Here is a 26,195-nt window from a genome sequence, read left to right as displayed (position 1 = left end):
TGTTAATTACACAGCTACAGAAAGAGGCAGTATCTTTTATTAGAGAAAATTTGTAACAAAACAAACAGCATTTTAAAAGGTCCTGAAAATCCACAATCTTTCCATAGCTAGAACTCATCTTAGCTCATTTTTGAGAAGTTTTGCAATTGCTATTGCCTAATTCTGCTGCCTGTTTTTTATGTAAGTCATATTTTTAAAAGACTTGCCACAGAAAAACATTATATAACCATAACAACTACTTTGTAGGGACTGTCCTGATTGTATATACATAACTAAAAATCTAGGACGCATACCATTTCTCAAACAACAACTTCTTACATGCACAAGGTAATTTCACAGTACAGATGAAAAAAGGATTCCCACACCAGCTAAATGCATTAATCTTTTAGGTCACTCGATATCAAAACACTTAAAACACAAACCATCCATTTGTAGATAACAAGAACACTGATAAAAGCAGTAAGACCCACTGTAATTTCCTGTGAAGACTCATTTAAGTAACGTGTCATTCTTGGAGCAGATCAACTTTACTGAGATATTGTACAAGAAGATTCATTCATTAACTCGTTTTCTAACATGTTGCAAGCATTCTTCCTCTATTGAGACAGTCACATGTCCTTTTGCTGTAACATTTTTTTTTTGCATATTCCTTTACGAAAGATCTTTGACTTACAAATGCAGTTGTCTAACACAATACATATGAATGCACACAAACTGATCCCTGCAATATTACTACTCCTTATTACAAAATACAATAACTAGAGTCACAACATATGTGGCCAGTCCTCCACTAACACACACATTGGAAAAAGCAAGCGAATAGATGTGAGGTATGTTAAGGCTTCTAGAATAATTTTTCATTTGTCTACAGTTTGCTATATGGGGATGATATTTCAGAATTCACTACAATCTATAAAAATGGTTATCAGTGGGATTAATTTATCTTCTTTTGTTATCCTTCATTTGCAATGTCAAATAGGTTACATACATTTACTTGATTTTAAATTAAATCGAATTATGAGAGACTGCAGATTTGACCACCTCTGAAATTCAGACATTTTCTAGGCAAAGTCAAAGTCTAATAGAGATCACACTTCACCAATTTTCTTCCTTAATCTATGGAATTAATATATTCAGAAAATTAAAGAACTCAATACTGACCCAGTCTTAGTTTCAGTATTCAACAATCTATTTTTTTAAATGTCTTTTACTCAAGGAACCATTTGAAAACTGACAAAATGGAATCACACCCACTTTTATGATTAAGTTTCTACCATTATAGCTTTCAAGGCTTTACAGTGGTTTTTTCCTTATCTGGTGCATTATCCATTTTCATTTGTCTTGTCTATTAAGACCCAAATCCTGTAGACAATTATGCATGTGAGTAACTTTGGATATCTAGGTAGTCATGATGAACACAACCACAAACCAATATGCATAAACTTACTCAGTATGCATGTTTACAGGATCTGAGCCTTTGACTATAAATCCAATGGGACGGGGCCTATATTCAGGGCCCAACACAACTGTCAGCACTCAAATACAAGTAATAATAGGAATCACTTCTACAGAGATGTCATTCATAAATAAACACAGGAGGAAAACAACAGCATTTTAGCTCTCCCAAGTAGTAATTCATGTAGATGACACTTAGCTATAGGATTATGCTCAGCTCAATCTAGGTAGTACTATTCTGGGGAAATATTTCATTCAGTTAAAATGTTTACCACAGCATGCAGACAAACTAGTAAGTAATCTTGGGTTAAAGTGATGGTTTCAAATCTTATCTTTTTAGGTTGCTTTCTAATAACAGCTTAGTGCTATGTGCGCCATGAGACATTGTCAACATTAGAAAATTAAAGAGGAATATTGTTACCTCGCCTTCTCCCATATGTCCTTGCTGCATGTTAAATGAGAAAGAAAACAGCCTTTCAAACATTGTTAAGGACCAAAAGATTCTCCTTTATACTAGCTTAGTGGTTCTCAAGCCTTTCCATACTGCAGACCACTTAAAATGGTGTCCACAAGATTATACACACACACACACACACACACACACACACACACACACACACACACAATCCCATACCTTCCCTGCACCACTCTGTTTGGTTACACAAATTAACATTACATCTGCAAAGGAGATAAGAATAGTAAAGAGACTTGCTTTTTAATACAATTCTTTTAGCATCTGGGTTACATCCTTATTTAGTATGTGTGCTCTTTACTGCTCTCCCTGGATGTATGACTTGATTAGTAATGGATCACCCCCCATTGTACTAGGCACTAAAGTTACTTGACACTGATTCTGCCATTCTCTGTGTTCCCTACCCCTCCAATTTTAGTGCCTCCTATTTGATCATGAGAATTTACAGGAAAACTCTTGATAAAGACATACAGGATTAAAAAAAAAAAAATGCAGGCACCTTTTTGTAAGTTAAGGTTACCAAAAAGCCAGCACGAACCCTAAGAGAGTCCTTGATTAACTTACTACTAACAGGAAGCTTTACTGCTGCAAGACTGACAGTCACAGTGGTGAAGTGTAACAGCTTCGTGGGCCACTGCCCTCTGCACACCTCCAGAGATCTATGGACCACAGTTCAAGAACCTTTTGCACTCCCTTATTAAAACTCATGTATATACAACTACTGTGCTCCCTCCATTTTTGTGTGCGCGCCTTTCTGGGATGAAAGTGGAGAACATTCTACTGCCAAAATAATTAAGATGATCTCTACATCTATCAGAACATGCCCAATAACTGATTCCCCACTCAAAATTACACTTAAAAATAATAATGTAGTCCAAATCCTCAACAGATAAGAAAACAACTCTGTTCCAAAGTCTGAATTTCCTGGAGAGTACTATAAAAAGTTCTGAATATATCACCAGATTTATTTTCTTTCCTCATTCAGAATTCATCTTGCAGACAGACACACAAGTAGCTACAGCAGGGGCGGGCAAACTTTTTGGCCTTAGGGCCGCATTGGGTTTCGTAAATTGTATGGAGGGCCGGTTAGGGGAGGGAGTCGAGGGCCGGTTCCCACCTCCTATCTGCCCCGCCCCGGACTCCTGCCCATCCAACCCCCCCCCCGTTCCCTGATGGCCCCTCTAGGACCCCTGCCTCATCCACACACACACCCCGCTCCCTGTCCCCTGAACGCTCCCTGTCCCCTGACCGCCCCCGGACCCCCACCGCCCCATCCAACCCGTCCTCTCATTCCTGACGGCCCCCCTGCTCCATCCAATCCCCCCTCCTTCCTGACTCTCCCCCCCCCCGGGACCCCTGCCCCCATTCAACCCCGTTTCCCCCCCAACCACCCCAATCCCTATCCACACACTCCGCCCCCAGACCACCACCCCGAACTCCCTGGCCTTCTATCCAACGTCCTCGCCCCCCCCCCCCCCCGCCCCGTTCCCTGCCCCCTTACTGTGCTGCCTGGAACACCAGTGGCTGGCAGCACTACAGCCACGCCGCACAGAGACCAGGTCAGGCCAGGCTCTGCAGCTGCGCTGCCCCAGGAGCTCACAACCCCGCCGCCCAGAGCACTGCGCCAGCGGCGGAGCAAGCAGGCTGAAGCTGTGGGGGGGAAGGGCTGGGGGCTAGCCTCCCAGGCCAGGAGCTTGGGGGCCAGGTAGGACGGTCCCGCGGGCCCGCCATAGTTTGCTACAGCATCTAAATGTTTTAACCCACCCTACAAGTCATGGGTATTTAACCCATATGCAAGAAAGCATACCGATTCAGTTTACTTAGGTGTTTATTTTACATTTACTTCACTGATCCTTTTTTGATGGGGACAGTCGACACACACAATCCCAATGAGAAAGTATAGCTAAGCATTGGTCCTCAGTTGAGAATATAGCCACAAGTGCTTGGCACATATTTCCTGCTAAAAACAGTAGCTTACATTTTGGGGTCTTTACAAGTATAATTTCTGCATAGTAATTAATACTGCTTTTTTGAAGTACGAAATCTAAGGTGCTTCTATAGTTCCCAAATGAGTGAAAAGCTATGATAAGCTTTTTTCCATGCAATGACCTTACCAGTTGCTTTGCATAGGACAGAGAGCTCAGAAGCTTTTGTGCATTTAAGAACCTAAAGTGGTTTCAAAGTGTACCCTGTCTATAAAACCATAAAATCCTGTGGTCTGTAAGTTGCTAACAAAACCAAAACATACACAAACTCACTGATCTCGTGCACTGACTCCTGAAAATTAGCTATTCAACATAGCTGTAATTCCTGAGACGGGCCTATGTGACACAGAGATGTGTACGTCAGCAGATTCCTTGCTGCTTTGTCACCTGTATCATTACAAGCCACGTTTTCTCAGCATTACCACTATAAAAATGCAGTTCAGCAACTAGCTGTTGGCATTTCCAGTACAGAATACTGTTAAGCAGATTTTGAGACCCAACCGTATTTTTCAGACAGCAAGCCGCTGCTCCCCCCCCCCCCCCGGTCTTCCCTCCCCAAAAAAGGAAATACAAGATACATTCAAAAATCACTCAGCACTATGCCTGGATTCTGTGTTTTAATTTATTAAAAAAAAAAAAAAAAAGTATGGCAGTTTTCCTTTGTAGTTTTCCACATTTATTTAATCTAATCCACTATTTTTGACATTTCAAAATATTCCTTAGGAGCCACAGATTTTATTTTATTTTGTAAAGATATCCCAATGAAATGCAGACACAAACCATGTCTGCCTGTTGGGCTCAGAGCCCATCATGTCCCAGTATTTTGTGCACTTTTTGGGATGTTTGGGGGAAGTGCTGTGTTTTGGGGAGACTGAAGAAATGCCTGACTAAAACTTACTAAAGCCTTATTCGGTACATGACTTTCATTATTTGCTTTAGAGAAATCTGTGCTTTGCAACTGTACTAGCTAAGATTCAGCTCAAATAAAGCCTTCTTTAAGGAAACAGTTACCAGTGGTGCAAAGTCTGTCTCCTAGTTCTTGGATAAAAGGAGATCTGTCTATATAGTTAGCACTAAAAAGTAAGACCACTTCAGTGTTACTTTGTACAGCTTCCTCTTCACTGATTACCCTAGTTTTTCTCGAATTCCTCTAAAATTTAAGTCAAAAACAACATCAAGGGCTTGGCTCATACCCAAGAAAATTGAGTGAAGGCTGAAACTTCATCCTTAACTCATTTCATTTTGCCAGAAAATTGCAATATACTGTTATATTGCATGTAAGGTCACCCACTGCTCTGAATAAGAGGGCCATAACATCTGTATCACCTAGAACAGTGGTGCCCAAACTTTTTATGTCACCGTTCCCTGTAATGTAATCGGTCTGCCTCAGCTGGGCCGTGGCGGCGAGATGGGGCTGGAATGGAGCTGGGTGGCATTCCCTCCCTGCCCCCCGTGGGGGCTGGCCCAGGCCAGAAGCGGAGCCAGGGCTGCGGCCGGGACCATGAGATGGGGCCTGGAACGGGGACGGAGCAGAGCTAGGTGGCACTCCCTCCCGGGACCATGAGATGGGGCCCCTGCTGGGAGCGGGAGTGGAGCCATGGCTGGGAGCTGCAGGCAGGCTGGGGCCATGGCCGGGAGCGGAGTCAGGTGGTGCTCCCTCCCTGCCCCATGTTGGGGCTGGCCTTGGGGCTCTCCACACACCCCCAAAATGTTCCTCCACGCCCCCCCCCGGAATGTTCCTCTACTCCACCTATGGGGAGTACATACTACAGTTTGAGGACCACTGATCTAGTTAATATAATATTTTTTTACTGTTATTAGCCCAGGAAAATTTTTTCCCAAGAAAGTAAGGGGTGAGCAACTTAATCTAAAACCAATCATTTCCGTTCTTTGGCCCCCTCAATATCCCCAATCACCTCCCTTCAATTTGAGTACAGTATGATTTTTGCACTTCCTCATCTTCAAGGCACTCCTCAATGAGTCCATTTAGATCCTTGTTTCCACATATATCTCCCACCTCCACTCCCTCAAGCCCACGTGAGACTTTCAATGGTTTCTCTTGTCTACTGGCATCTCCATGCCACCTGTCATGCCTAGTATAGTCTCCCAATTAACATATGTCAAGCTCCTTCCATCTTCTTTTAGAAGCGCCAACAAGATGAGTATGTGGTATTACATTATGTGCTACCAATGTGCTCAGCCCTGTATAAGGCACACATAGTCGTTGCCTCAGAGATCTCAATCTAGAAGACAGCCCTAAAGGAGAAGATACACTGGAGAATCTAGATAAAAGGGTCACCTTAGATTTAAAGTTCCTTAAATCCCAAACCTGCAACAAACACTGTGCGGGAGAAGCCCTGAGCCCATGCAGAGCCCCTCATGATTTTTGTGGGGCTCCTAAAATATATCCACTCATATGAAACAACTTGCAGGATTGGGGCCCTAATGAATTTGGTTTTATGTGTGGGCTGAATGAGGACTTGAATGAGAAGGCTAGCAGCCTAGCATTGGGAGGCTGTTCCATGCAAAAGAGGCAACATGTAAGGTAGCACAAAGATGGGAGTTGGACTGACACACAAGCTCCATTTAGCACACCAACCTCACTGATCACACACCACCCTGTCTGCCTAACACTACATCTACACTAGGAAAACAATTTATACACGTCCTCTAACTCTAATTAAAATCCTAATTTAGACAGGAAACTGTATGTTAGCTGGTCAAAATAAACCCTGAGGGGGCAGCCTAAGATTTACATTGACCAACACACGTTTAAAAAAAATTCACAATTGCCTTGTCTTCATTAGGATTTTAATAAGCGTCAGCTGGCATTTAAAAAAAACCTTTTTTTCTAGCCAAGACCTAAATGACACTATTCTATCTTGTAGGAGTACTGTACCCACGTATGCCTTCAGTCTGGAAGCTCCTTAAGACAGCGATTCTATTCGTTGCCTAGCACACCTGCCAATGTAAGGCACTTGCCACTTTCTACTATATATATTGGTCCATAATATGCTCTCTTTCATTTTTTAGTTCTGACACTGAAATAAATCTGCTTCATTAGTAAGTTTCCAGTTAATTTGAGGTCTTGACGCACTAGGATAATGCTGAGGCTGCAAAGAAATGCTTATTTTAAACATAAAAAGGATAAACATTCCCATTGAGCTTAGATTTATAATCAAGTTTTTATACAACCTGACTACAGTGGCAAATGTGACCCAACAGCATCTGTTTAACAAGAATCATTTCTATTACTAAGAAAAATAATAGGTCATAAGTGATAAAAATAAATAGCTGAAATGGGCAGATCTTCCTTTTACAATTTCACCTTTAAAGTAGCACTGAGTGTCAGTGAATGCAATGAGTAATACTAAATGAGCAGTATGGTAATAATTAAGTAACTGCATTGACTTATTTTGTTTAGGAGAATCCATCCTCAATATACAGGATTCTGAAGACTAACCACCTTCAAGATCACCATCATTTTCTATAGTTTCAGAATTATCTGCCAATGATAGTGTTTCAGTCACATCATGTTGGTCACATAGCCACAGTACATCACCTGCAGCCAAAAAACAAAACAAAACAAAAACAAAAAAACCCTACATCATCCAGAATCAACCATAGATAAGTTTGTGATAAGAACCAGCAGATTACAAAAAGGTAATTGATGAAAAAATTGCCCAGTTTGTTTATGCAACAAACTCCTTGCCGTATGATTGGGAACCCACACTTCATTAACATGGTTCAGTCATTAAGACCAGGATACAGTCCACCCAACAGAGCAGATGTCGCAGGAAAATTGCTGGATAAAGTGTATGAAAGAGAAATTGAGTAGTGTGCAAAAGGTCTAGAAGGTAAAATTGTTAACCTGAGTCTTGATGGGTGGAGCAATGTCCACAACGATCCTGTTGTATGTGCTTGTGGGACAACAGAAGAAGGTATTGTCTTCCTTACAGAAACAATTGATACATCAAGAAATGCACATAAGCACAATACTTACAAGAAGTAGCAGTAAAAGCTATAACAAACTGAAAAAAAAAAATTCAAATGTCTAGTACGCAGCTTGGTCACAGACAATGCTGCAAATGTATCCAAGATGAGAAGAAATTTAGAAGAGTCCCAAGCTAATAACATACGGGTTGCAGTGCTCATTTGATTCACCTCCTAGCCAAAGACTTCAGTGTTCCAGAAATAAAGGCTAATGTTGCTGAAATTGCAAAATACTTCCGTAACCACCGCTTTGCAGCAGCTGCTCTGAAAAAAGTAGGAGGAACCAGGCTAACTCTCCCACAAGACGTGGGATGGAACTCAGTAGTGGACTGTTTTGAACACTATATCAAGGACTGGCCTAATCTGATGACAGATTGTGAACAAAATAGTGAAAAAATAGATGGCACTGTCACAGCCAAAGTTCTCAACATTGAGTTTAAGAGAAATGTTGAACACATGCTGAGTACCCAGAAGCCTATATCTGTAGCCTTGAACAAAATGCAGGGAAATAGCTGTTTTATTGCTGACGCTGTTGAAATTTGGAAGGAACTGAGTAAGATCTTAAAGAGAAATATGCAATGACAGAGTTAAATTACAAGCATTAAAAAAACCAAATGGGACAAGCACTATCTCCAGTTCACTTTCTTGCAAATATTCTCAATACTCGATACCAGGGTCAAACCTTAACTGCTGAAGAGGAGTTGGCTTTGACATGGACATCCAGCAATCATCCCTTCATAATGCCAACTATAATGAACTTCAGAGCTAAGGGTGAACCATTCAAGAAATATGTTTGCTGATGACGTTTTAAAGAAAGTCACACCACTGAACTGGTGGAAGTCACTTAAGCACTTGGATTCAGAAACTGCTGAAGTGATAATCTCACTTTTAACAGCAGTAACTTCTTCTGCCAGTATAGAAAGAATATTTTCTTCCTTTGGACTAATTCATTCCAAATTGAGAAATCGTTTGGGACCTGAAAAAGCAGGAAAGCTTGTTTTTCTTTTCCAGATTATGAACAAACAGGAAAATGAAGATGAAGACGACTGAGTTAGTTGCAGAAGCCAATATTTTAAGTTTCTCATGTTCACCTGGCTGACAGTCTATTTTTTTTTTAAATTTCATTTAACTATTTTAGTTAAACAATTTTAACAAAAATAAACCTGATTTTTAAAAACCTGAATGTTTAAATTCAAAAATTCATATGCTTGTTTTAATAAAATATTATATGTTTGCTGTTGAAGAAACAAATCCAGAATACATAACGTTTTTGTTTTAGTTAAATAACACAATTCAAATGTCTGTCTGGTGATGTTCTCCTCCTAATACAGCATGGCAAGAAAATCCTCCAAATATTAATGATTAACTTGTTGAACTGGAGATAGTTCACCTCTCAATGACTTCATAAAGATCTGCTTCAATCACCTTTGGTAAATTAAATAACCAATCATTCATTTTCTGACATAGCTGTAAAACTAATCTGAAAACTTTTCAAAATACATAAACTTAAAAATGTATAGTGATTATTTTCTAAAAATGAAACCTACATCGATGTGAGTTGTGAAGAATATGTATTAAGGTTATAACCAGTGGTTCTCAAAGCCGGTCTGCCGCTTGTTCAGGGAAAGCTCCTGGCGGGCCGGGCCGGTTTGTTTACCTGCTGCGTCCGCAGGTTTGGCCGATTGCGGCTCCCATTGGCCGTGGTTCGCCACTCCAGGGCAATGGGGGCTGCGGGAAGCGGCGCGGGGCTGAGGGATGTGCTGGCCGCCCTTCCCGCAGGCTTTCCCTGAACAAGCGGCAGACCGGCTTTGAGAACCACTGGTTATAACAAATCCATGATTAAATTGAGTCTTCCTGACTAGTGATTTAAATCAATCATCATTTAAATCAATTTGATTTAAATCAAATTCACCCTGTCAAAATGTAAGGATTTTGCAAATGGTGCCCCCATGATTTCTTTTTTAAATGAGTAAATATATAATTAAAAACAAAAGACAAAGATATGAAGTGTGTCATGCAAAGACTAAACACCCAGGGTTCAGAAACACATCGGCTTAGAGGCACCACTCTGAAACCTTGTTCTCCTGAATCTTAGTTTTCATTTAAAAAAATTACAGTCTCTAGCTGTTATTATGAAGTTCTCTGTTTATAGTTTTTATGTAATTGAATACAGATATGCCTGTGTGAATCTGCAAAGAGCCTGGAACAACAGCTCAGAGAAGTGTGAACTGCCCCATCTACCTCACTAAGGAATTAAATTACTACCACTGGACATCTGAGTTAAGTGTCAACATTGTTAATCATTTTATTCCTCACGTAAGAAAGGAGAGAGAGGATTACAGATCTGTAGTTTACTGAGTGACATGTCATTTTGGTGCCACCAGTGGGTAACATTGGGATATACCACCACTCCTCCTCCTTAAATCAAAGAGCCAAGTCCAAGGAACCTACAGCAGAATTCACAGGCATATTCAAAAATTCTATGGCCTGAAGGAACCACTGACCTAGTCTGACCTCCTGCTTGACATAGAACGGCCCCAAAATAATTTCTGTTTGAACTAGAGTATATCTTTTACACAAACATACAGTCTTGATTTTAAAATGCTGGTGATGGAGAATCCACCACAAGCCTTGGTAAATTGTTCCAATGGTTAAATTACCCTCATTGTTATATATTTATACCCTATTTCCAGTCTGAATTGGTCTGTCTTCAACTTCCAGACTCAGGATCTTGCTGTTAGATTGAAGAACACAAATATTTTCCTCCAGTGGGGATTTATAAACTGATCAGATTATCCCTTAGCCCTCTTTTTGTCCAGTTAAACAGGTTGAGCTCCTTGAGGCTAGGTCTACACTACCCGCCTGAATCGGCGGGTAGAAATCGATCTCTCGGGGATCGAATTATCGCGTCTCGTCGGGACGCGACAATCGATCCCCGAATCGACGCTCTTACTCCACCAGTGGAGGTAGGAGTAAGCGCCGTCGATGGGGAGCCGCAGAGGTCGATTTTGCCGCCATCCTCACAGCGGAGTAAGTCGGCTCCGATACGTTGAATTCAGCTACGCTATTCGCGTAGCTGAATTTGCGTATCTTAAATCGACCCCCCTCTGTAGTGAAGACCTACCCTGAGTCTATCATTATAAGGCATATTTCCAATACTTTAATCATTCTCTCCTCTGAAGCCCCACCAAGGAGCAGCAAAGCTCAAAGACCCCAGTGGAGTTCAGAGCACACATAATTTGAACATCTGTACAATCTACAATGAGTTGTGACTAATTTTGGCAACTCACATGGGCATTTATTTGTAGGTAAGAGTATGGAAAAGTAACACCACTTCCCTGCCACATGACCCCAAAAACAAGCACCCAAAAAAACCCTGCTTATTACCTCCTATACTACCTAGAACTACTGCTGAAATCACAGAAACTGGAAAGCTTGTATTTAAAGGCCACCCTACATATGCTTAGTACTATAGTATACTAAGCACTATACTAAATTGAATGTTTAGTACTATACTGTTAGTGCAGGCCCTAAAATTCAATATTTAAGAGTGACCAAGCTGGGCTGCCCAAATGACTCATTGTTTGTAAGTTCTCTCTAATGCAGTGATATTTTGCTACTAATTTCTCAACAAATAAGAACTTGATGTTACACTGAAGTGTTTGAATCTGTCCTTTATTACATAAGACATAGGTTGCACCACTTGCAGGTGAAAGCCTGGGGACAGAAGATCACTCAAAGAGAACAAGGACCCACCTCAAAATCAGCCGTCACTTAAAAAATATTAGAGGTATGAACAAGCTTTAAAACGGAGAGTCAAAGCAGGGGATAGGAAGGTTGCCTCTAGAAAAAAATATATTGTACGTTTATTTCAATTCGCTTTCCGTTACTTCTCTGAATAGTATTTTTTTTTTGAAGATATGAAGATTCACTGCATTGGCTGGACAGTTAGTTTTCTATTTGAACAAAGATCTTCTTGTTGTTGGACTTGGGCCCTGACTGATTACCCAGAAAAGTTTTAGTGTGCTAAAATGACTAGACTCTTATTTCTATTTAACTTATCTGTTGTTTTCTGAGGAAGAAGTAAGATTACAATCGGAGAGCCAGATTCTACCACTCATTCATGTTGCATAGCAACTTACTCCATGAGTCGTTCTATTATCTTTAAAGAGCCAGATTGCGATGATATTCCTACTCATGTTAAATAGTACCTTATATCATGAGGAGTTCCACAGAAGTCAAGAGGCAACTTGTGAAGTAAAGTACTAGTCAGTGGAAGTAAGATTTCCACTGATTAGAAGCATTATTTAATTCACAGTATCTACATTCAAACTCTCATCAAATAAGAGGCAACCACTTCCCTTTTACACAGCACTGTGTATGTCAGCTGAAAGTTCCTGTCTTGGTCTGTAGACACATGCTTTTTAAAACAGAGACACAACCAAATACAGCTTAAAAATCAGAAGATCCCTTTTAATTACACAATCAAAAATGAATTAGCACAGAAGTTACCGTGAAAGACAAGTATGTATCCCTCAGTGATATTTTGCTATCTGTACAGAAAATAGCGTTTTAATGCCTCAAGATGTGATGAATACATCCTGATCTACTATGAATCCTTGGTTTTGCTCTCTAAATGCATATTCTATGTACTGCAGCATCACTGAAAACAATATTTTATGTTAACAGGTGGCCCTGAAGACTCCCTTAAAGCTGGCATGGGAAACAGCAAGCATGAGTCAGATAAGATTGTACTTAAAATTATTAATATTGCAAGTTTAAGTATTTTAACTTGAGCTGAGTTTACTACCAGGACTTCAGAGGAAAAGATTTGGATAATGAATCCAATCTTTCTGAAATAGTGAGAGAAGGGGATTCTGCTTATGCAAACAAAAAAACACCCATGGAAATAGGTATGCTGCTATACCAGCCCACCTCAGCTCAAGGCTAAAAGCAAGCTGCAAAATACTGTGGCCAACCTAGTATTAATATACTTCTTGACATGCCATGTTTATAAAATATTGCTTCATTTTTGTAATGACAGCATCATGCGGTGTGACCAATGAAGTTATTCTGAGTATCTGTATATTCCATTATAACTATATTTGAAGTTATTCTGGATATTTGTAGCAGCCATTCATATTCCAGGTCAGATATTCATGTGTCTACTACATACATAGGCATGCTCAAACTGGGATTGTCATGGAAGTTACACTTTTGCATAAATTTGTGCACCTATTTGATAAAATGGGCATTACAATGGAATGCTTATTTACATGAAATTTTTAATTAGATTTAGGATAGAAAATTTCATAAGTTCTCATAAGGCAAAATGAAAATGTCATTTTCATGCATTCCTACGTTTTTGTTCTTAACTTAGAAGGCTGGAAGACTTAGTTTGAATAGTGATGACACATGAAATACTGAAAGGGAACATGTAGGAGACTTCACATGACATGGATTTCTCATACAAGTCTTCAAACTTAGGACACTGGAGAAAGATGTGCATATTGTTTTGTAAAATAAATATTGGCATCAAATTCTAAGAATACAAGAAAACCCATGTATACCTACAGGAAACTCAGATAATATGAAGCACTATATGCAACTCCAAAAAGGTACCATAAATACAAAAGTAGGGCTTGTTTGGCTCCAGAATAAACAGCAGAGTGCCCTTCACATATACTGCTGTTGATCCTGCAGAACCCTAGGAGAAAAAGGTGTTTTGAAATTTCTCTCTTTTGTTTTATTATGGAAGAGCACAATACAATATTATAGTCACTGTGGAGACAGAAAACACCTTGATTGAGTAGGTCTTGGGATTAAGATATTTCTGGATATTTTTCCTATGGAAAGTTGAATGCAACTAATTAGATGAGTCTACACAGTAACACATGGACTGCCTCTTCAACTTGTCAGTTGTTGGGAATGGGCTACATCCACTCTAATTGAATTGGCCTCGTTAGCACTGATCCTCCACTTGGTAAGGCAACTCCCATCTTTTCATGTTCTGTATATTTATACCTGCTTTCTGTATTTTCCACTCTATGCATCTGATGAAGTGGGTTATAACCCATGAAAGCTTATGACCAAATAAATTTGTTAGTCTCTAAGGTGCCACAAGGATTCCTCATTGTTTTTACTAATTCTTCGTATACATTGAAGAGGAAATGCCAGATCATATGTTGGTGGTTTGAATGGAATAAACGGGCATGAAATTCTGAATACCTCCAAATGTAAGAAAGACTGTGCCACAAGCTTTAATCAGATCCCATCCTAGATCTTTCTTGGGGCAAGCATGCTGGAGATCAAACTTGTACAGGTATTATAAAACCAATGTGTTAAGCAGACAAGATCATATTGTAATAGTTTCTGGTATTTTTTTTTTTTTAATAGTACTAGGGCGAGGGCCTTATTTGGTTTTAAATTCAAAGTTATCATCACACTATAGTCTATTTTATATTTCAACATTAAGCAACCTCTGTCTTCCAAATCCCTGCTGAATATAAACTTCTTCCACAAAGCCTGTCAAGGTTGATCCTTCTGAAAACATCAGCACTGTCTAACATTGTTTTCTACCAGTATATGCTGCATTGTTTGTCTGATTTAGATTGGCTCTGTGGAGTAGGGGAAGAGATCCTCACTGTTTGTTTGGCACAGACCAGAACAACGGCATTTTAATAATATTTTCTAATGAAGATCTTTGAACATAAACTATAAAGGTTTCCCCCAAAATTTAACATATTTAACATTAATTGGGAATGCTCTGGAAAACTGAAGTTGAAATAAATGGCTCTCATTTGTTAGGGCTTTAATCTGCCTATTCAAAGTTTCTCAATACTGAGCAGATTTTGTAATGTTATATTTCAGTATATCATTGGGATCTAAGCAGAGAGAAATAAATGTCTTAGCCATTTATATAAATGAATCACCATTTATTCCCCCTCCGTCCCCCACAACACCAGATTACTAGCATTATGGCATCCTGCTTCTTGATATTAAAATGTGATTTTATGGACTGAACCCCAAAAGATGTCTGCATTCACTGCAGCCACTGCACAACTACCAGACATCATGAGCCAAATCTTGGTCACATTGACTACCATGGGACTAGGCTATAATGCACTTTACATTGTTCTTTGGTGTCAAACTGAGGTGTGCACTTCAATACTCTTCTGAAGTTTCATCTCCAGTTTTTAAATCTGCTGTACATCCTAAACATATAATGTATCACGTTATCCAAAGTGTACCACTATCATTTCACAATTCGTGACATTATACCAGTTATTTCAATTGACTGAAGGGGAACATAATTTCAAGTAGATCTTATCTTTACACTTCCTTGGTGGTTCCAAGTGATAAAATCAATTAACACTTATATATTGGTGGAATGCTACAAAATTTCGGATTTGAACGGGTTAGATGATGTGAAGGTGAAGTGTTATTGCTATATCCACTTTTTTTTTTTTTTAAATACAGAGATTCAAGGGGTTGGGTTTATGACACAGGGGGGAGAAGAGAAAGATTATCACACCTTTTAGAACAGATATATGCACTTATTTAAAAATGGTTTCATAATTGAGAATATGATCTACAGCAGGGGTGGGAAAACTTTTTGGCCCGAGGGTCACATCTGGGTATGCAAATTGTATGGCGGGCCATGAATGCTCACAAAATTGGGGTTGGGGTTCAGGAGGGGGTGAGGGCTCTGGCTGGGGGTGCAGGCTCTGGGGTGGGGCCAGAAAAGAGAAGTTCAGGGTGCAGGAGGCGGCTCTGAGTTGGGGTGCGGGGCGGGGGATTGAGGGCTTCAGCAGGGGATGAGAGGTTTTGGGTGCAGGAGGGTGCTCAGGGGTTCGGAGGGCAGGGGGATCAGGGCTGGGGCAGGGGTACAGGCTCTGAGCGGCGCTTACCTCAAGCAGCTCCCGGAAGCAACGGCACGTCCCCCCTCCGGCTCTGGCGCGGCCAGGTAGCTCTGCGCGCTGCCCCATCCGCGGGCACCGCCCCTGCAGCTCCCATTGGCCGCAGTTCCCAACCAATGGGAGCTGCAGGGGTGCTGCCTGCAGACAAGGCAGAGCCCCCTGGCTGCCCCTAAATGTAGGAGCTGGAAGGGAGACATGTTGCTGCTTCCAGGAGCTGCAGAGCAGCCCTCGACTCTGCTCCCTGGCTGGAGCAGGGCAAGCCCCAGACCCCGTTCCCCAGTGGGAGCTCGAGGGCTGGATTAAATTGGTTGACAGGCTGGATGTGGCCCATGGGCTGTAGTTTGCCCACACTGATCTATAGTCAGCTGGCAAAAGTGGTGTTATATGAAACTGATGGACTTTATGGCCAAAGGGAAGGAGTAAGTAGGATGTCATACACTACAGGTCCTCTTGGTGGAATACTTTTTTTTCCAAGGAATTATTCTAATCTGTAATTTATCTTGCTAAACTGTTCGTGGATGAGAAAAGAAAAGGCATTTGGAAAAGCTGTAAAGCTTCTTCCCAAACCTCCCATTCATACTCCTAGATCACATTCACTATTCCTGGAGTCTATATAAGCATTTCTCCTCAAGCAGATGCTGGTCTATTCCCATACTAACAAATAAACAATTTAAATAGATGGGCAGGCGGTACCCTTCCTATGATTTAATGAATAACTGGAAGTGCAATTCATGCACATGATTCACAGCAAGAGCTGGATTTACGTTGGCATGTACTAGCATGCTGCAGGATTTAAACTAGCATGGATTTTTTATGGTTAATACTGGTAGGTTCAAATACACTGACTTGTGTCTGTGGAAGGAATGCTCACAGGGCAGTTTGGAATTTTACATGAGGTTTTTCTGTTTTTTTTTTTTTTTTTTTTTTTTTTTTTTACAGCTTCCTCTTATTTCACTCCCAAAGCAACAAGTAAATGGTAGTCCCAGCAAAAGCAGCAGCAAACATACCCCAGCTGTTTGCAGCCGAAGCTTCCCCATTTCTCATTTTCACAATAACGAGCAACGACAAGAGGGCTGTTATTTTACAAGCAGTAATTCATGTAGAAACTGGCTGTACCACACATTCTTCATCGCATGTAAATTGCATCACAAAACTGGAATAATTTTTTTTTTTTTTAAAATGAGACTTCCATGCAGGCAACCATTCAGAACCTTGACAGGGCAAGTGGAGAGAGGCTTGGATACCACCAACATTTTCCCAACAATTTAATTCTACTGAGGACAAGCATGACACCCTCTTGAGTGTCTCTCTTTCCACAAACTGCAGTTTTAACCCAGTACAGGGCTTTATCTGCCCAAACCTTTGTCCTGGAACACTTACCACAGCTTGGAAACTTCCATGGAACATTACTACTCTTAGATGTTACTGGGACAAGGTTTTATACCCAACTTAAATATCTTAACTTATTTGATCACAAAAATTCCACATGTTCCAAGGACCAAATCATTCTTACAAATACCTACATGGCCTCATTATTGTCAGTGGAATTTCAAGGGTATAAGCCAAAGAGAATTTGTCTCCTTATTTCTATGGCCTACTTTACAAAGGTGCTGAGCATCTGCAACTCTCACTGGACTTCAACTGGAGATGTGGGTGCTCCACACATCTGGAAGTCAAGCCGTTGGTGGTAGATTTAATAAAACACAGCATTACAGCTAATCAACTTGTATTCCACAAACAATGAAACAAACCACACTAGGATGATACCTATTTCTTAATATGTCATTTAAAATTTAAACTGCATGTTCATATTCACCTAATTAAAAATTATCTTAGCTTTATAACGAATGTCCTCAGTGGCTAAAAAATTAAGTTTGGCACTACACATGCTCAAATTCTAGATTTGAATTTTCTGGAATCTTAAAATTACAAGAGATCATAAATAAATGAACCATATGTAAGATTTCAATCTGTTGAATAGTAACTCCTTTGCATATAAACACAGATCACCCAATACTGAAATTATATTTATATGGTCTTTCTAAGAGTGGTATCAGAACTAGTTTACACTATATTTTTAGAGATAAGAAGTGTAGCCATAAAAAGATGCCAGAAGATTTAGCCATTGGTTTAACTGTATACATGCCGTTGGCTTTTAAGAAGTGGAATACTGGTCCAGGTTCATCAAGGTCTACATGATTTTCTTTTTAAATTAAATGAATGAATGGTATTGGTTTGTAAGCATTTGTATAATTAAACCGACCCCAATATCACTAAAACTGTTCAATTTCTAAAGCAGGTATCGGAGTTCTCAAATCATGAGTCAAAACACAACGAAAAGTGACCTGATAAGTGTACTTGCACTAATGCATAAGTTTGTTTATTCTTTCACTTAAGCAGAGAAGAAAACTTGTAGGAAATGTAAGCGTCTCAACAAGCAATGGATTTTAGCCAGTTATCCCCTGACAAACATCACAGGCATGCGGTCCCAAAACACATCACTGCTGTTTCCAAACTACTGTTGCCTGCTTCCTTTTTAAAATTCTAGGAAATTGTATTAAAAAAACATTATTTAGGTTGCAAAGTCAAGAATTCAAAAGTAAAAGTGCACATTTATAGTTGCCTGTGCAACCTTAATTTGGCCCCCTTGCGCAAATGCATTATGATGCAGTCTTTAATTACATGATTGCCACATAAAGTTGGGGGGGGGGGAAATTGTGCAGAGAATTAGGTAGCCAGAAGCTCCTATGCATACTACATAGGGTGACCAGACAGCAAGTGTGAAAAATCGGGACAGGAGGTGGGGGGTAATAGGAGCCTATATAAGAAAAAGACCCAAAAATCGGGATTGTCCCTATAAAAACAGGACATCTGGTTACCCTAATATTAAGCAAACAGCCTCCTATACTATAATCAACCATTTGCTCCCCTATGCATCCTTGCTTCCACCCTACTGAAATTTCACAGTGTTGTAATTGTAGGGGTCCTGACCCAAAAAGGAGTTGTGTGTGTGTGTGGGGGGGGGGGGGGGGGGGAGTGTTGCATGGTTATTGTATTGCTACCATTACTTCTGCACTGCTGCTGGCGGTGGCGATACCTTCAGAGCTGGGTGTCCGGAAGGTGGCAGCTGCTGGCCGGGAGCCCAGCTCTGAACGCCAGCAGCAGTGCAAAAGTAAGGCTGGCATGGTATGGTATCGCCACTCTTATTTCTGTGCTGCTGCCTTCAGAGCTGGGCCCTTGGTCAGCAGCCGCCACTCTCCGGCCACCCGGCTCCGAAGACAATGCAGAAGTAAAGGTGGCAATACTGTGACCCTCCTGAAATAACCTTGCAACCCCTTTTGGGTCAGGACCACCAGTTTGAGATACACTGGTCTTCCCCGTGAAATCTGGTCTTGTGTGCTTTATCCTATACTATGCAGATTTCACGGTCCGTGAAGTTTGAAACAAGACAGCCATTTCAGCTTTGTGTTCCTAGACTTTTCTCTCAGCTGACAAGAGCACAGAGGAAAGTGCAGGTCCACCACTTGCATATTTCAGACTCTTGTTCTCTTACATGCGTTGCTAATATTGTAGCAACGCATGCATTTTTGTCTTAGTCCTTACTATCTTCTCTCATCTCAATATCTGTCCCTTTTTTCATTTTTTCTGCAATTTCCTCTTCATTTTCAGGTCTATGTATCTGATGCAACTGTTTTAGTCTTAATTCTATTTTTTATTTCTACCCAATTTATATATGGCACTGCAGATGTATACAGTGCTGTGGAGTAAGTAAAACATGTCAAACATGTTAGCCCCTCTCTTGAAGAACTTACTGTCTAAAGGCAAGAGATGAGAATTGCAGAATGAGCATAGAAAGAAGTGGAAAAATTCAACAAAAATGAGTGGAGAAAGTTTGAAATCTTTACAAAACAGGTGGTCTGATAGTTTCTTTGAAAGCAGAGACTGGCAAATATTACTTGGGAGTGCTGCTCCAAACTTAGAGTGTCTTGAAAGATGACCCAGAATGGGAAATGGCCATCAAGGAAGAAGTCACAAGAGAAACTTGGGTGAAGCAGGAGGAGATTAGGCAAAACATAGGAGAGGAAGTTAAGCAGAGTCTTAAAAAGGAGAAAGCGTGGTTTGCCCTTAAAAACAGAAGGGAAGTGTTTGAAAATCATGGTTCAACAAGTTAAAAGACCTGACTAAAAGTGGTCAGGAGAAGATCTTAACCAAGATTTTCAAAACTGCTCTCACTAACCACAATGGATGCTTCTTATTATCAAGAGAATTTACATATTATGTACACATGCCATATCTGAACAAACCAATGGGGTACATTTAATTTTCACCCCGGATCTTAAGTAAAACAGTAACTATGCTAGATGCTTCAGGAGAAGGTGAAATAAACACATAAGACCCGATCTTCCACCAGTGAAGTCAATAGTCTTTACACCGATATCAGTGAGAGCAGGATCAAGCCCAAAAAGCCACCGGGCAGTTGTGCAGGAATGCCCCATGGTGGTGTCCAGCCCCCCTGCCTTCACTAGCAGGACCAAGTACTGATTTTGCCCCAGATCCCTAAGTGGCCCCCTCAAGGATTGAACTCACAACCCTGGGTTTAGCAGGCCAATGTTCAAACCACTGAGCTATCCCTCCCCCCACTCTGAAGTATGTGATTTGATAATTCCTAATTTTTAGATCAGATGGCATAAATGCAGGTGTTATTCTCACTCAAAAGCATAAGGTCATTAATCTGGTCTATCCTGAGGCAGCAAGTTAACAAACGCTCAAACACTTTCACTGAGACATTCTGCCATGAGAATAAATCTCTGGTTGGTTTAAAACTTGCATTTATTAAGGACCACTATTCTAAAAACACAGATGTAGTCAAAAAGAAAGTTTAAATTAGTTATTTCTGTTAAAAACAGCACAGCAAATGCTGCCAATCAACATTATTTCAAGAAGAAATTAAGGTAAGAAAATGAAGGACACACATTTGGCACAAGCCAAACAAAACTCTGAATGTCAGAGGTAAAATGCCAACATAGGGGGGAATAAACTCTCATATTAATAATTCATCCCAAGTGATCTACTGTACCTCAAAAACTGTATTTTAAGCATCAAAGAACACTCAGGAATCAACTTAGCATAAAAGGCAATTTACCTCTTACAATTACTAGTGTTTTTAAACATGAACCAAAATTTAACTCCTACATTTTCAGTCTGTTAATTTGTCCTGTGTTATGATCCTGATTCATTATGTCTGCTAAATACAAAACAATTTTACTCAAAGGTAACATCTTAAATGTCAGGTTCCGGGAGTTTTTACAGTGGTCATGGGGTCATGTGTGACACTGTAGAAAGGAGGCTCAGATATCACTATGATGGCTAGCCTTTTAAAAGCCTAACTCAGGGGTCAGCAACCTACGGCACACGTGCCAAAGGTGGCACGCGAGCCAATTTTGCCTGGCACGCGGCTGCCAGCCAGGGTCCTGGCCGCCAGCCCCGCCCAGCCTGCTACCGGCTGAGTGAAGGGAACCCCAGGCCGGCAGGAGGCTGAGTGGGGCTGGCGGTCGGGACCCCAGACCGGTGGCCGGGACCCCAGACCGGCGGCAGGTGCGCCCCCCAGCTCCCCCCTCACCGCGCTTGGGTTCTGCGGCTCCCGGAAGTGTGAGCCGCCGGGGCACGAGGCCCTGAGCCTGCTCCGGGAGGGGCGGCGGCGGCTCACACTCCCGGGAGCCGCAGAGCCCGAGCGGAGCAAGGGGGGAGCACGGGGACCACCGCCCACATGCATCTGCTGTACCAGGCCGCAGCCCAGGCAGGCGCGCCCCCCAGCACCCCCCCCTCACCGCGCTTGGGTTCTGCAGCTCCCGGAAATGTGAGCCGCCGCCCCTCTCGGCGCTCCCCCCCTCCCGCTGCCTCAGCACTCTGCGGGGGAGGGGCTGTGCGCGCGGCAGCGTGTTTTGTCTCCACGTGGAGCCAGCGTCTGACCGGCATGAGCATGGTAAGGGGAGTCCTGGGGGGCAGTCAGGGAGCAGGGAGTGGTTGGATGGGGCTTGGGAGTCCCGGGGGTCTGTCTGGGGGTGGGGGTGTGGATAAGGGTCGGGACAGTCAGGGGACAGGTAGGGGGTAGGGTCCTGGGGGGCAGTTAGGGTGGGGGGGGTCTCAGTAGGGGGCAGTCAGGGGACAAGGAACAGGGTTGGGGATCCTGAGGGGGGCAGTCAGGGGGTGGGAAGTAGGAGGGAGTGGATGGGGGCGGGACTCCCCCCGTCCTCTCTTTTGATTGTTGAAATATGGTAACCCTAGGCGAGGGGGGATCCGGGGGGCACGTGGGGCATTTTAGCACTTATTACCAGCACGCGAAACCTTAAATTAGAGTGAATAAATGAAGACTCGGCACACCACTTCTGAAAGGTTGCTGACCCCTGGCCTAACTCAATATCTGGTGCCTAATCTGAGATACCATGAAGGAGCCTGATCTTCAGAAGGTGAGGCTCACCATTTTCTGAAATCCGGTCCCTATATTTTGTCTCAAGTTAGGCACTCAAAATCATTGTCCCTTCTGAAAGTCTTGACCTAGGTCAGGCCCTATGGGTTTTCCCAGAGCATCTTGTCTTCTAGTCCACATAACTATCTTTTAGACTAAGGGACAATTTCTGAGTTAACTCTGAGTCTACATTGGTGTAAATTAACTCCACTGACTTCAGTTACATCATTATAAATGAGAGCAGAATTTTGCCCTGTTTTCTTTGGAGACAAATGTCTCATTCTGTGCTGGCACTAAACAAAGGTAATCACTACGTACATTAGAGATCAATTTTAACCTTAAATATTTTTTGTTTTTTTTCAGTCCCAAATTAGAATATGGGGAAGATGACCCTTTAAACTATTCTCCTGACCTGAAGAAGAGCTCTGTGTAAACTTGAAAACTTGTCTCTTTCACTAACAGAAGTTGGTCCAATAAGAGCTATTACCTCACTCACCTCCTCTATGTTTTATAGTTTAGTGGGAGATGCCAGTTATGCATGTGTTTTATGAGCGAGACTAACATTATGGAAAAAAAAATCATGGGGCTTGCACGTGACTTCAAGACTCCAGCCATTTTTAAAAGCTTCTCCATTTTTACTTAAGGTTTACATTACATAAACTGACATGATAGCAATCCACAATCCGGCATGCCACCAGGAAGTACAAAACAAATGATCACCTTTAACGATGGACTTCAAAAAGGGATGTGCTTTAAGTAGCATTACAGTGAGCTATTCACTACACATACAAGCCAACGTGTGCGCCCCCACCCATGCTCCAACAGGAATCTTCTGAGTTGGCAGCAATTTGAAAGCAAGCCAGAGAGAGCTAGCTAATGTTACATTTGCAGTTTCATTATTAAGCTTCGCAGTGACTGCATGGGACACCACAACCCCACAAGTACACCCTCTTCCTGCATCCCAAGAGAGAAGTTACCTTGTGCTGTACAATCTTCATACGCAAATTAGGACTGCTCCTTGTATTACAGGCACTTAAGAAAATAGCAGCAACACAAACACAACAGACCAGGCACAGAAAGAAACAAGTATTTGGGACATACCATAACAGCAGTAACTGCAGGGGAGTCAAGAACATTTTCTTCCTTACTACACTCCCCACCAAGTCTTTGCCCCCTCCCATACCCACCACCACACACATAAAACCCTTTGCTTTCAAATAACAAACTCTATTTCAGGGTACTGTAACACTTATACAAGCTACTCCAATTCTTTCTGGGATTAAAATGTGCTCTCACCTGCAGTTCACAGTACTTGGTATCATCCAGCCAGCTCAGAGACTGAGCACTTTCCAGAAAGACAAGCAAGCAAGCCCTAAGTAATCTTTCAGTTTATTTCTTCATAGAAATTTTAGGGTAATGACTTTACACACTGTAGGCTCACAAAGTGGGAGTGGTTTTTTTTTGTTTTGTTATTTTGTTTTTTTAAGTGTACACAGTGAGCTTCACCCGCCTCATGCGTATTTTTCCAGAGCTGATCTGATGCATAACCAATTTTTTCTTGCTAAAACTATTAATATCAATGCCATTTCTATTTTTTCTACATATGGTACATCATGCTAAGTATCTCTTCAATGCAAATCTACCCCGAGTTCAGATTGAGACCAAATTCCGTGACAGCTAGCTACATCAAGACAAAAGTTCACTTGCAATCATCAGTCTTCCTATTTTTTAATCTACAATAATTCGAGATTAGGCCAAATTGCAGAATTTGGAGTGGGGTTTGGTTATCCTTCTCCTTTTTCCCCACCCTGCAAAAATGCCCTAAGAAGTTCATCTCAGATCTGTTTAGGAGCTCAAAACAAATTCCCTCTTGATTTCTAAGTCTTAGGGCAGTTTATATATGGGTCATACACACGTGACTACCAGGCTCAAAGGAGGACCAGGAACAATCAATATATTAAACCAGTGTCAAAAAGTGAAAGTCCTTGCGCTGTCCATTTTAGTCTTTCATTTACCAGAGTACCAACATTATTTCTTCCACCTGTCTACTCTGTTCTTTCTGCTTGCTATGAATTCTGAGTTCTTCCATATTTAAAAAAGTGAAATGATCACAATATAAGGTGATTTGGGTTTGTTTTTTAAATGGAAGAGTTGTCAAAAATTGGCCAGATAATAGGCATAAGAATCGTGAAAGCCAAGACCTGATGATTGGTCATTACTTTTCCTTTATTAGTTTAAAATCAAACCTCCGACATGGCCTTGATTTCTGTTAGCGTGTCTCTGTTTATTTCATTTTGTTAAAAACCAAACAGAAAGATACTTCTTAAGAGATTATAATTTAGCTATTTTTAAATTAAAGGCTCTGGGAAAGAGCCAATAAGATATACAGGAAAGGTTGCGGAGAACCAACATACAGGTATAGGAAACACTGCATTTTATATATACATACATATAATATGTACACACCCACACAAGTTGTAGAAATAAACATGTTGTAAACTAGAAATAGCTAAAGGGACTTAAAATAAAGGCTTGTAAATAATTCAAGGACTAGGTCAAATGATGAGTTAGTACATTAACAACATTTGGCAAGAGTACAAATCCTTGACTGTCACAAATGAAGAGTCCGGCAGTAGTATCCTAACCCATTTGCAATGGACAATTATAGGACTGGAATCCTTTGTTCCCAGGTCAGGATTGGCAGAGTCATGGTGAGGGGAAAACCAATGTAGTGTCAGGTCTAGCCTGTTTCTTAACTTGTCTATTAGACCCTAACTTATAGGTATTACATTCACTTCCATTTTAAAAGTGAATAATTTATCTGCTTGTAATCTAAATTATATTATCAATTAACTCAGAAATCCCATGGGTTCTTCATTTTTATTATGACAAAGTGAACTTGCAGGATGACCACCAGTGACTACAGGCTGCAGTCATTTAATGCATAACTCACAAGTACTTCCTAATCATGGTTAGGACAAACTGGGCCAGCGTACCACACAACGAGGGGAAGAGGCAGTTAGTTTTTCAGCATTTCATATTAAGTTTTATGTATTTCAGTTTCAAATGAGTAATGATCTTTTTTTCTATAAATTGCTCAGAGAAGAGGGTGCACAGATTGGATCATCAGTTCAGCTTTTTTATAAAAAAAATTGACAGGCATTCTGCAGCTCCTCTTTCACCCAAACTAATATATAATACAAAAGGCTTCACTGATTATAAAGCTATATTAAGTGCAGGTCTTAACGCATGGGTCTGAATACCCTCAGGATCCCAGAAGGGTACTGTTTTGCTTTGGGAGTGCTTCACAAGGGAGGAAAGGAGTAGTTGTTTTTGGCTATTAAGTTTAACATCCCTGCTCAGCATAAAAATATGTATACTTCTGTTTTTGTAGATCCCTTTAGGATGCTGACAAAAATCAAACCTTAGGTTTTTTTTTTTGTTTGTTTTTTTGTTTTTTTTTTTTTTTTTTTTTTTTTACACTGATTATGCATGGTCACTCACTTATCTGGCCAGAACGATAGCCTTATATATTATTATTAGTTATTTATATTACCATGGCATCTATAGGCCTCAACCAGGATTGGGGACCATTGTGCGATTATTAACACATGACTCTGTGTCAAATATATTTTCTGAGCATATATTTGAGGAGCCAGATAGGATGTCACAAAAACAAACCACATTCCAAACACTGCACAAAAAAATGCCAGTTAATTTCTTCCTTCCCAAACATTCAGAAAAATCTTTGTACAAGTCATCCCAACCCTTTGACACAAATATCTTTTCCATAGGATCATTATGGATCATCACACATTTTTAAAAATCTAGTAGTTTTTCAGGACTTGAAGAGGCTGATGATTGTTCTAGAAATATTACTACATGTAGCAGTTAACTCAAAGTAA

At 41.0% G+C, this 26,195-nt stretch overlaps 1 protein-coding gene across 2 annotated transcripts in view; it reads right to left on the bottom strand.

Annotated features, from left to right (window-relative positions):
- CPEB4 (cytoplasmic polyadenylation element binding protein 4) overlaps nt 1-26,195 on the bottom strand; it is a 59,203-nt gene that overhangs the window by 14,129 nt on the left and 18,879 nt on the right. The window contains exon 1 of one of the 2 annotated variants that reach the window (XM_065410093.1): nt 23,268-23,346. The exons of the other annotated variant lie outside the window; for it this stretch is intronic. The gene's annotated coding sequence lies outside the window, so the exon portion shown is untranslated. Of the gene's footprint in view, nt 1-23,267; nt 23,347-26,195 lie in introns of those variants that run through there. 2 annotated transcript variants of the gene reach the window in all.

The sequence above is a fragment of the Emys orbicularis genome, chromosome 8, assembly GCF_028017835.1.
Source record: "Emys orbicularis isolate rEmyOrb1 chromosome 8, rEmyOrb1.hap1, whole genome shotgun sequence".
Taxonomy (NCBI): domain Eukaryota; kingdom Metazoa; phylum Chordata; order Testudines; family Emydidae; genus Emys; species Emys orbicularis.
Note: the sequence above shows the minus strand (reverse complement) of the source record. Positions and strands in the feature narration are given on the sequence as shown.